Below are 10,474 nucleotides of genomic sequence, written 5' to 3' on the forward strand. Positions count from 1 at the left end.
TAAGTAGAATTACTTAGTACATTTGTTTTCTTCTATTGCAAAATAATTCTTTCTTGACCTTGAAATAGCCTATCATATAGTGCAAATATATTTTCAGTCTTGCAAACACCAGGCCTGTAATTATTACTTGTTTTCATCTGCACATTGATGATGCCAGAAAGAGGGCAACCTGGCTGCTGGAGTGACAGATATTGTTGGGAACCATGTATTTGATAAATCAGTTCTGTTTGTATGGATTACTATATCTCCAAAGCCTAACAACATGAGTCACATAGGTGTAGTATGTGAATGTATGTTGTGTGAATGAGTATTGACTTGGACTGGATTTTTTGGGGCTATGGAAAAATGGTACATACTTACAGGGATAGATAGATATGAATATATATATATATATATATATATATATATATATATGAATAAGTAATATTACTGGTAGTGAAATTTAGTTGTGGGTAGGTGGAACAGAAAAAAATACAGTAATGCCTCTGTTCACGAATGCTGTTTGCAAGTAATTAATTTTACAAACAAAAATATTTGACAAAATTCTGCTTCTATTTGCAAACTACTCCATATTAGGTGACAAATGTGCCCACAGCCATCTTTTCCACACAAACACAAATGCAGCCAACTTCTCCCAAATCATAAAACAAATTAAATTAATAAATTGAAGTAGCACTGTATTCAGTCATGGGGAGTTCTGTGAGTTGGTATGATCCCAGTAAAAGCTGAATGATAGTTTGCTATTTGAACTGTCTTTGAATAATGTGTGTGGGTTTATTAGAAGCAGAAGAGGGGTTTGGTATATTTGATTGGAAGAGCAAAAGCAGACAAATTAATATGTTATGAGGCATAATTAGAATGACTGCTGAAAATGTTGAAGAACTTTTGTATAGAAGTCTAAGAAGATTTGCTTCTCTGTAGAACATGGGAAAATAATTCCATTGATGTTTTGGAAGGTTGGGAGGTTATGTGATCAAAATATTGTCTCATGAAAGCTCCCTGATAGTAATGTGCAGAATGATTCTCAGAGCTGAGAAATTTTTGGCAGAGAAAATGAGTGTGGTGATTTTATTACAAACCATGAAGGGAAAATCCAGAAGAAGAGGACTTGTACCTTTCGATTTTATGTATGCTGGAAAGCACACAGGAAGAACAACTCCAATATTGAGAGGAAAGTGGAGGTACTTCTATCTACTCTTGTAAAAATGATAAGAAAGAAGCAGGGGTGAAAATGCATTGGTATTGAAGAACCTTGTTTCTAATCTTTCTTCACTAATGACTATGTAACTCAAAGGAAGCAAACATATAACTCCTGTGAAGCTTAGTGTCTTTGATTTGAAGTGAAAGATTTGTGTTAATAATCATTGGGTCCCAATGTCCCTGTTTCAACTTCAAAAATGCAAATTTTGCAAATTGAAGAAAAAAATTTCACTTATTTTGTGTATTCAATTAAAATTAAAAATTTTAAGTACAGGTTTGTGGTACCGAGTTTTATCTATTTTATCTTCCAGCAGAATGTTTCTGTTTTTACATTTAGATCTTTGATCCATTTTGATTTTAGCATAGCATGGTGAGAGGTAAGGTTCAAGATTCAATCTTCTTCAAGTGAATGGCCAGTTTACCCCACCCCATTTGTTAATGAGGTTATCTTTCCTCTAGTTTATTTTTTGGTACGTTTGTCAAAGCTCAGATAGCTAAATGTGCCTGGGGTTGTTTCTGCATTGTTCATTCTGTTCTATTGATCTTCATGTCTGTTTTTCCATTAACCTTAATAACAGGGTATGGTAATACTAGTAGGTTCTTCAGGGATTTTCTGTACTCCAAATATATCCCTCATTTTCTCCAATGTGACGCAGTAGTTCAATTTCCCCATTGACAGTCAGGATTAATCATCTCTGTCAACATCATAACTCCCTTTTTGTTTTGTTTACTCAGAGGCATGAGGATCCCAAAATGACCAGGGGGAAGTTTTAGTTTCTAGTTCAATGGAATTGTTGTATTTCCTAGTGCAAGCCTTCCTTCTGAAACAAAAACTTCTGGGGCAATGAAGCATGGGAACAGGAAACAAAAATTTTGCTAGGGTGTCACTAAGATTAATGGTGAGTGGTAACATTCACACTTCCACCCTTAGATTGCTGTGCCCATGAATTCTGGTTATGGGAGAAACAGTACCTTTAGTAGACACCAATTCAAAGCATAGATAGCCTTAAGTAGAGACATTTATAGCTAAGTGGGTGCACATTTAGTCCATACTCTTAAGTGAAATAAATAGGACACGCATGTGTAAATACCAAACAGTTTCTCTGCTGTGAAAAACTAAAAGTGTAAATAAGGATCAAAATGTATAATTGATATTGTGAAATAGGAAGAAAAGGTCTAAAGGAGTAGGGGAAGTGGGAGGGGTAGTGGAAAGGAAAGAAGGGAAAAGAAAAAATATGAGAAAAGGAAAAAAATGGAAACAAAAGTCTTTGTAAATAGGAAAGGGAGCAGGGGGTGAAGGGAGGGCAAGGGAGTGGGGAAAAATAAGAACCAAGATACATCATGCGAAGGTACAAGATTCTAGTGATGAAGGTAACTGTATTGTATAACTAAACTATGCCAATAAACAATGGAAAAAAGGCATATACAGCCTTTTTAATAAACTATATATATATATATATATATATATATATTTATCCCTCTTCATTTGTGGCTTTGTTTTCTGTAGTTTAGGTTACATGTGGTTGAGCACAGTCTGAAAGTATGAAAATAATTTCAGAAATGACCACTGAAGTCTGATGTCCCATTTTCAACTTCAAAAATAAAATTCATAATTTCAAAATTGTGTCATATTCTGAGTAATGTGGTGAAATCTCACTTCATCCTGCTCTGTGGTACCTGGGACATGACTCATCACTTTGTCCAGAATATCCATGCTTTTATGATACATGCCTGTTAGTCACTTAGGAGCCATCTCAGTTGTCATGCTATCACAGTATTGGAGCATTTGTGTTCAAGTACACTTGTATTACTTAATTATGGGCCAAAAGTGCAAGAGTAGTGATGCAAAGGATGCACCAGGGCATAAAGCACAGAGTTACAGATGAACTGGAGCTGAGTTGCAATGCTGTGGGACGTACAAGAAAATACAGTGTATATAGTTCTGTACAGACCTTTGCACTATCCACAGCCAAGTGAGGTTTGAACCATGTGTTTAGAGTTCTTTATTTAAGGAAGCATAGCTTGTTCTCTGTGCCCAAATCCAAAACAGGGCATCAGAATACAGTGATGCCCTAAGCTCCTAACATTTCTAGAGTCAATGGTGAGGAGAAAAATAACTTCTATTTGCATTACACACCTCCTCATTGAAGAGGATGAGTGATGCTGTGTCTCAGATTATTTGAAGAAAATAGCATGTCAGATTTAGAGGATTTGCTTCCTTCAAAAATTTATTATGAGATCATGGACAAAATCTACCTAATATCTTTAGTAATTTTTTGAGAAATGGTATAATTATTCTCACACAGTATCTATGAAAGTTCTATAAAAAGTGAGAATTTGAAACCTGGAGTACCAGGTCTACATTTTGGCAGGGGGGTTAGAACAAAGCACTGCATTAGAGGTTTGCTGCTGAGGCCTTGCTCACCCATGCCTTGGGCAGCTCTGCATTTCTTATTTGGCATATGACAAGTCTATAACAGAGATATTCTGTGCTATTTGTAACAGTTTCAGAGGGTGTTTTATCACAAAGTTATATTGATAACGAAGTACAGAAAGGTCTGCTAATGCAAACATTATGAATTTCTGGGAGGACACTTATACAAACAGAACCTCATAGGCTCTTTCTGCACAATTGATGATCTGATAAGAAGCAAGGCAAAAAATAAAACAGACTAATCAGAAGTTCAAGAGACATTGTTTATTTTCATGTAGAAAGGCACTCTTTTATCCAGCAGTTTCTATAACAAGTCTACATTATTATGATTTCACTAATTCACAAGGGATAAAATATTCATTAAAAAGAGATTATTACTGATCATAATGGTGCATGTTTGTAATCCTGCTTAATTGGGAGACTGAGGCAAGAGAATCAATCACAAGTTTGAGGTAAGTCTGGGCAACTTAGTGAGACTCAAAATAAAATAAAAAAGGTCTAGGTATGTAGGGAGCTTGTTTAGATTCCAGAAGGCCCTGGGTTCAGCCCTCAGTATCACTATAATAGAAATAGTAAAAATAGACAATAAAGTCCAGTAAGTGCTTCTGACTTTGCTAAACCTTTTATTTCAAATATTTTTATGCAACCTAGTGAAATTCAGTTTAAAATTGTGGAGTCTGTGTAAGAGAAAGAATGGAGGGAAAGAAATATTATGTGACATTATAACGTCTAGTTACTAGTTAGTATATTATTGGGAATAAACCCAAGTTTTATTTTAATCTCAATATGAATGTGCAACTAACCATGCACTTTTTGGACACTTAGATATTTTAAAATAAATTTTCTACCATAACAAAAAGTTTAAAATTACTATCAATCTTTTATTAGATGGCAAAAAGTATATTACTAAAAACATATTTGTAAAAATAGAAAAAATCTAAGCACGATATTAATGATTAAGTCAAACCTTTTTGATGTACTTTATATATGAAATAAGATGCCTAATGATAGGAGTTAGGATACAAGCAGGTAGTTAGAGTCATAAGCCCCAGAAGGAATTAATGCAAGCAGAATAGAATGCTCTGAGCAAACAATCTCTCCCTGCATCTGGGCTGTTTTTTGAGGAATTTAGGTAAACTGAAAAACTGGACTTTTGAATTCTGCATTAAAGCCCTAAACCCTAATTGGTATGTTTAAGACTAGGGGGTCACGTGTTATAGGTACTTCCCTGATCCTGAGCAAAATCTCATGCTCTATTTACTCTGAAGAACCCCAGACAGAGAATCTTCCTCAGCAACCCTTTTGGGTTGCCTACTGGTTAGTAAATGCTTCCTCTTTGTCTGTTTTTGCTTTCTCAATAAACTTCCTTATTTGCAACTTGCCTCCTCTGTGATTTCATTCTTCACCTTTGTGAGATACCAACCCTGTGTTTTGCTAACATCTTTGGGGTTTATCTGGGATTTCAAAGGAGGTAAGTGATATCTATGTTTTCCAATGTCTTCTTACTTTTATTTCATGGCATTCTGTCCTACTCAATATCAGGACCTTGTCAGACATTTAAGAGCAACTAATGCAGCTGTCAGTCTTAACTGTTGGGAGACAGGTTTCACTGATGTGACAGAGGCTGATTCCCCTCTCATGTAAGTTGAAGAAATGTTGGACTAGTCTTACCTCAGTTTTTCGTTCTGATTCCTTTCATTCACTGGCAAGGGCATGGCCCTTAGAGATGTGTCTGGATGATCTATGAGCTGATTCTCTAGATTCTTCTCTTAGCCTCTTATCTACAATTGAGACAACTTTCTTTATTCTCACATCCCTTCTTGATTATACCTGAAAGCCTACCACCTTACTAAGGAGAGATATTTGTACCCAATTAAATACCACCAGTCTTATGTCACTAGGACAACTACTTTGCTTGGCACCAACAGAAGCAGAAATTAGTATGGAATCATAGGGCACACAAAGAAAAATAGGTTGAGCAATAGAGGACACTCTAGTGCAAACCCACTTTAAGGGCTCAACATCCTCTTTCCACCAGAGGCAATACCCTTTAAAGCTGGAGGCCAGAAAGAGATCACAGACCATAGTAGATAACTTAAAAATCACAAGGCTTTCTGAAACCCTATAAGAGTCCCTTCAACACTAACATTTTTGGAGTGTAAAAACCCAGTGGAGAACGATTATTCCAAGATCTCCAACTGATGAGGCTGTGGTGCCATTATACCTCATGGTACCTACCTGTTATGCTGTATCAGATTCTAGAAGAAACTGAATTGTTCAGTCTTAAAGTATGCTTTCTTTTGTATATCCCTTTGCCTGAATTGCAATGTCTTTTTGCATTTGAGAGCACCTCTGACCATCCACCAAGCTAACTTGGATGGTTGGTCCTGCCCCAGACTTTCAAAGAAAGCCCCCATCTATTTGTACAAGCCCTATCAAGAGACCTATTTTACTCTGAATATATACAACTAGTTACTCAATATTCAATGACTTCCTTCTTTTTTTTTCCTAGGAGGAAACCTCAAGTCTGGGCACTCAAGTTCTATTAAATTTTCTGGCAAAGAAAGGATACAAGATGTCTCAGTCAAAGGCCCAATTTTGCTGTTCCTCTGTCAAATATTTTAGTTTAATCTTTTCCAGGGGAACTCAGGTTAGGGGAAGAATGTACTAAATCTGTTTCCTCCTTTCCACTCCCCATAAAACAAACAAGGGGATTCTTGGGCATCACTGTTTTTTGCTGCTTATTAATTCCCGGATATGGTAAAAGAGCATGGTCCCTATATCAGTTAATCAAGAAGACTCAAGCAGCCAGTACTCACATACTAAAATGGGAATCTGAGATCCAGTTAGCCTGTAAGAGACTCAAACAGGGACTTCTTCTTGTGCTAGCATTGAATCTCCCAGTGGGACAGCACTGCAACTTGTACATTTCTAAGAAAACCAGGATAGATTTGGGAATACTAACCCCAGACTGAGGTCCTGCACAATAACCTGTAGGATACCTGAGCCAATAGCTAGATATAATAGCCAAAGGACAGCCAGCTTGCCTATGAGCAGTAGCAGCTATAGACCTCCTAGTTTCAGAGCCCTTCAAACCAACTTTAGGAAAGGACCTCTTTTTCCATCATAATGTAGCTAGACTCCTCTCATGAAAGGGAAGCTTATGGCTTTCCAATAATTGCTTTCTTAAGTAACTGCACTCTTTTTCAAAGGAGCAGCTATTCAACTAAAGACCCATTCTTCTTTAAGCCCTGTCACCTTCCTTTCAGAAGGAAATGATACTTTGAACCCTGATTGTTAACAAGTGATTCTCCAGACACATGCCACAAGAGAGGACCTTAAGGATAACCACCTAGAAAACTCAGATTTGATTTTTTTTTCTAATGGGAGCTTCTTTGTAAGGAAGGAATGTGCAGAGCAGAAACACAGTGCTAACCTTACAGCTCATAATCAAGTACTCCTCCCTTGCTCCTGGAAATAGCATCCAACTTGCAGAATGCATAGCTCTTACCAGAGCACTAGAAATTAACAAAGGACAGAGTCAGCATTTCTAGTGGTTCTAAATATGAATTTCTGGTGCTACATACTCATGCAGCCATATGAAAGGAAATACATTTTTTATCAGCTGACAGGTCTCCAATTAAATATCACAGGGAGATTGACAGACTCTTGTTCTCAGTCTATCTCCCACCTGAGGTGGTAGTCATACATTGCTGGGGCCACCAAAAGTGAATGGATGAAGTTTCTCAGGGAAAACAGTTGGCTGACCTGGAAGCCAAAGTAGCAGCTCAAGGGACTTTTTGCTCAGAGTTCACCCCTATTTTGGCAGAACCCTCTGGGAGATGTCAAGCCTAATTACATCAGAGCAGAAACACAATGGACTCTATCTTGGAGATAGCAACTCTTCCCTTCCAAGTGGTCCTGACAGAGGGCAAAAAACTACTCATTCTTGTAGCTAGTCAATAGAAAATCATTAAAACTCTTCTGTAGGCTTTCTCCTTGGGAAAGGAAAGAACTTACCTTCTTGGTAGAAACTTTATGGGAAAGGGGCTCCTTCATATGACTTAATAGGTTGTACAAGCAACTCTATCAATAAAAGGATCTCATTCTCTGGTAGCTATCTCTAAGGGCTATCCAGGGAGGACTAACAAATAGAGTTCACTAATGTGCCCAAAAGTAAAGGAATCCCATACCTCTCAGTATGAGAGAGTGCCTTCACCAATTTGGTGGAAACTTTCTTTTTCACAATGGAAAAGCCTTTAAAAGTGTAAAGATCTTAACCTCAAAAATTATTCCCAGATTCATACTTCTTAGATGACTCTAGATTGATAATAACACCCTACTCTTTAAGGCTACTTCTATCCAGGGTTTATCTCAAGTCCTGGGAATCCAATATTATCTACACTGTTCCTGGATTTAGGAAAAGTAGAGAAGGCACATTGTATCCTTAAAAGACATCTCAGAAAGCTCAACCAGGAAACTCACCTGTCCTGGGCCACTTTACTTCCTCTAGACTTAACACAAATAAGACACATCTCCAAACGCTAGGATTGAGTCCTTTCAACATGATATATAGAAAGGAATCATTCCTTACCAGTGACTTCCTGGTTGATTGAGAAAATGCTGCCCAAATTAGGAATATTGCAGCCATTGCTAAGTTTCAATAGACTCTCCAATAATTACTTGGGGCACACCCTGGTGAGAGCAGACCTCCCCTGTGCCAACCAGAAGACCAGGTTCTGGTGATGTCTCTCCTCTCCCTCTCTCCCTCTCTATAGCCTGAATGGAAAGGATCACACATAGTGATCCTGTCCACTATACTGGCTGTCCAGATAGCTGGAATTGAGTCCTCAGTACATCATTCTTGACTTCAGCCATGGAATTTAGATGCACCACTGAAAAATAAGGTGATAGACCAATATCCCTATAATGCACTTGGAGGACCTGAAACATCTTCAAAAGAACATCACCAGACCCTCAGAAGATAGGTGATGATAGAGATGCTTTAACTTCTACCTAGTCTTGCTCTTGGGAATTTTTATAGCCCAGTGTGCCTGCTCCAAAGAGGGTGGAATTATTTCAGTTGCTAAAGTATCTCCAAGCATGGGAGATATTACTACCACTTTTCATATTCCCATCCCTTCTCCTCCTTACCCCCTCAATGCAGTGCTATCAATGTCCCCTGGCAGCAGTTATTTCTTTTAACATACAGCTAGGAAATTATTCTAATTGTTAGATATCTCCACAAGGAAGAGGTGATGACACAGTCTAACTAATAGCCTTAAATATGTTCCTTGAACAAGCTGATACTATCAATGTGTTCTGATTCTTATCAGGAAGATAATGAATGGACATAGGGCTCCCTTAAGACATGGAAAAGTTAAAGTAGCACAGGTGATTGAGTTGTGAGGAAATGCATATCTCTGAATTCAATCACATAAAAGATCCTTTTGGGTAGGGTGACTGGCCTCTAGATTCTACAATATCACCTTATGTAATCAAAACAGTACCTGGCTATAAATGAAGAAACACCATTTAATGGAAGAACCATCTGAAGGGATTTAGTGTTGGCCCCTTATGCACAGTGATCTCAGTACTTAAAAATCCACTGGAAGGAATTCAAGGACTTGGACCCTCCCAATTGCCAGGGTTAATCAATTGTGTGGATACTTGCCATACAATTAAGATCCCTTTTAATTTTTCCCCCTTATAAGTCAACATACAGGGATTGTCATAAGTCTGAGTATTTGCAACAATCTTTTCTATGCTATCTGTCCAGGGAACATCCTCCAAAAACTCTTCTGGAGCTCAATCTGCTCTTACAACACTAACCACTATGCTTGCAAATATGGCACATTTAATAAGTCTGTCTCCTGGCAACATGTACAAGGAGAACAATTGGTTATGGGAAGAACACTTTCCTTAATTGTTCTAATACAAAGACCCTGAAGAACCAACAGCAAATGGAATATTCTATCCCCTGTGGATACTTTGGGCCACCCCTCCCTTGATGAAAGTGGATTTTACTTTTTATTCAGGACAGACTTATACCTGGTGTTGCCCTATTATTGGAAGAAGGCCTATACTGTGGTAGCAGCTATTCCAAAGACTAAGATTCTGAGTCCAAATGAAATAGCCTCCTAGGATCAAATCCTCAGCCTAGGGTCTTTCTTGGAATAACCCTTGCTATCACAGAGTAAAAAAGGCACACATGATATCCTCTCACATAATGGCCTGAAAAAATGGGACTGAGGTGGACATGCACATGATTAGCCTATATTAGAGAGTCCATTAAGAAACACAATTGCCAAGGGGTTCTTTTGGTTTGTGGGGATTTCTATATTAGAAAGATCAGTGGTAAAACTCACTATTATAGTTCAACAAGGTTGAAAGGCCACGGTGGTAGCTATAGAAGCACAACAAGAATCTTTAAACTCTTTAGCTGAAGTAGTCCTTCAGAATTGCTGAGTTCTTGTATTCTTTATAGCCCCAAACAGCTTTTGTATTTATAAACAAAATTTGTGCCTTCTGATAAATAATTCATATAAAGTGGAAGAAAATCCAAAGATAATAAAGAGAAATAGCTGATATATAAATAAACCCCTTGAACAGGTAGGTCTAGGACCCAGCTGGTTGCAATCTTTACTCCAACCCCCTAAGGGGAGTGCCGAGACTTGGCCTCTTCCCTTAATCACCCCAATCTGTCTTTTTATTCTGGTTCTTATGTTTGGGCTAAGCATTTTTAATCTCTTGGTAAAATTTATGTCCTCTCTGTTAGAGTCTATCAAACTCCAAATGGTCATGCAGATGGAGGCAGCAATGAATATGCCAGTCCCTTTT

This window comes from Heterocephalus glaber, unplaced genomic scaffold, assembly GCF_053883595.1.
Source record: "Heterocephalus glaber isolate CG9 unplaced genomic scaffold, H.glaber_assembly_v1.0 deba00001523, whole genome shotgun sequence".
Taxonomy (NCBI): domain Eukaryota; kingdom Metazoa; phylum Chordata; class Mammalia; order Rodentia; family Bathyergidae; genus Heterocephalus; species Heterocephalus glaber.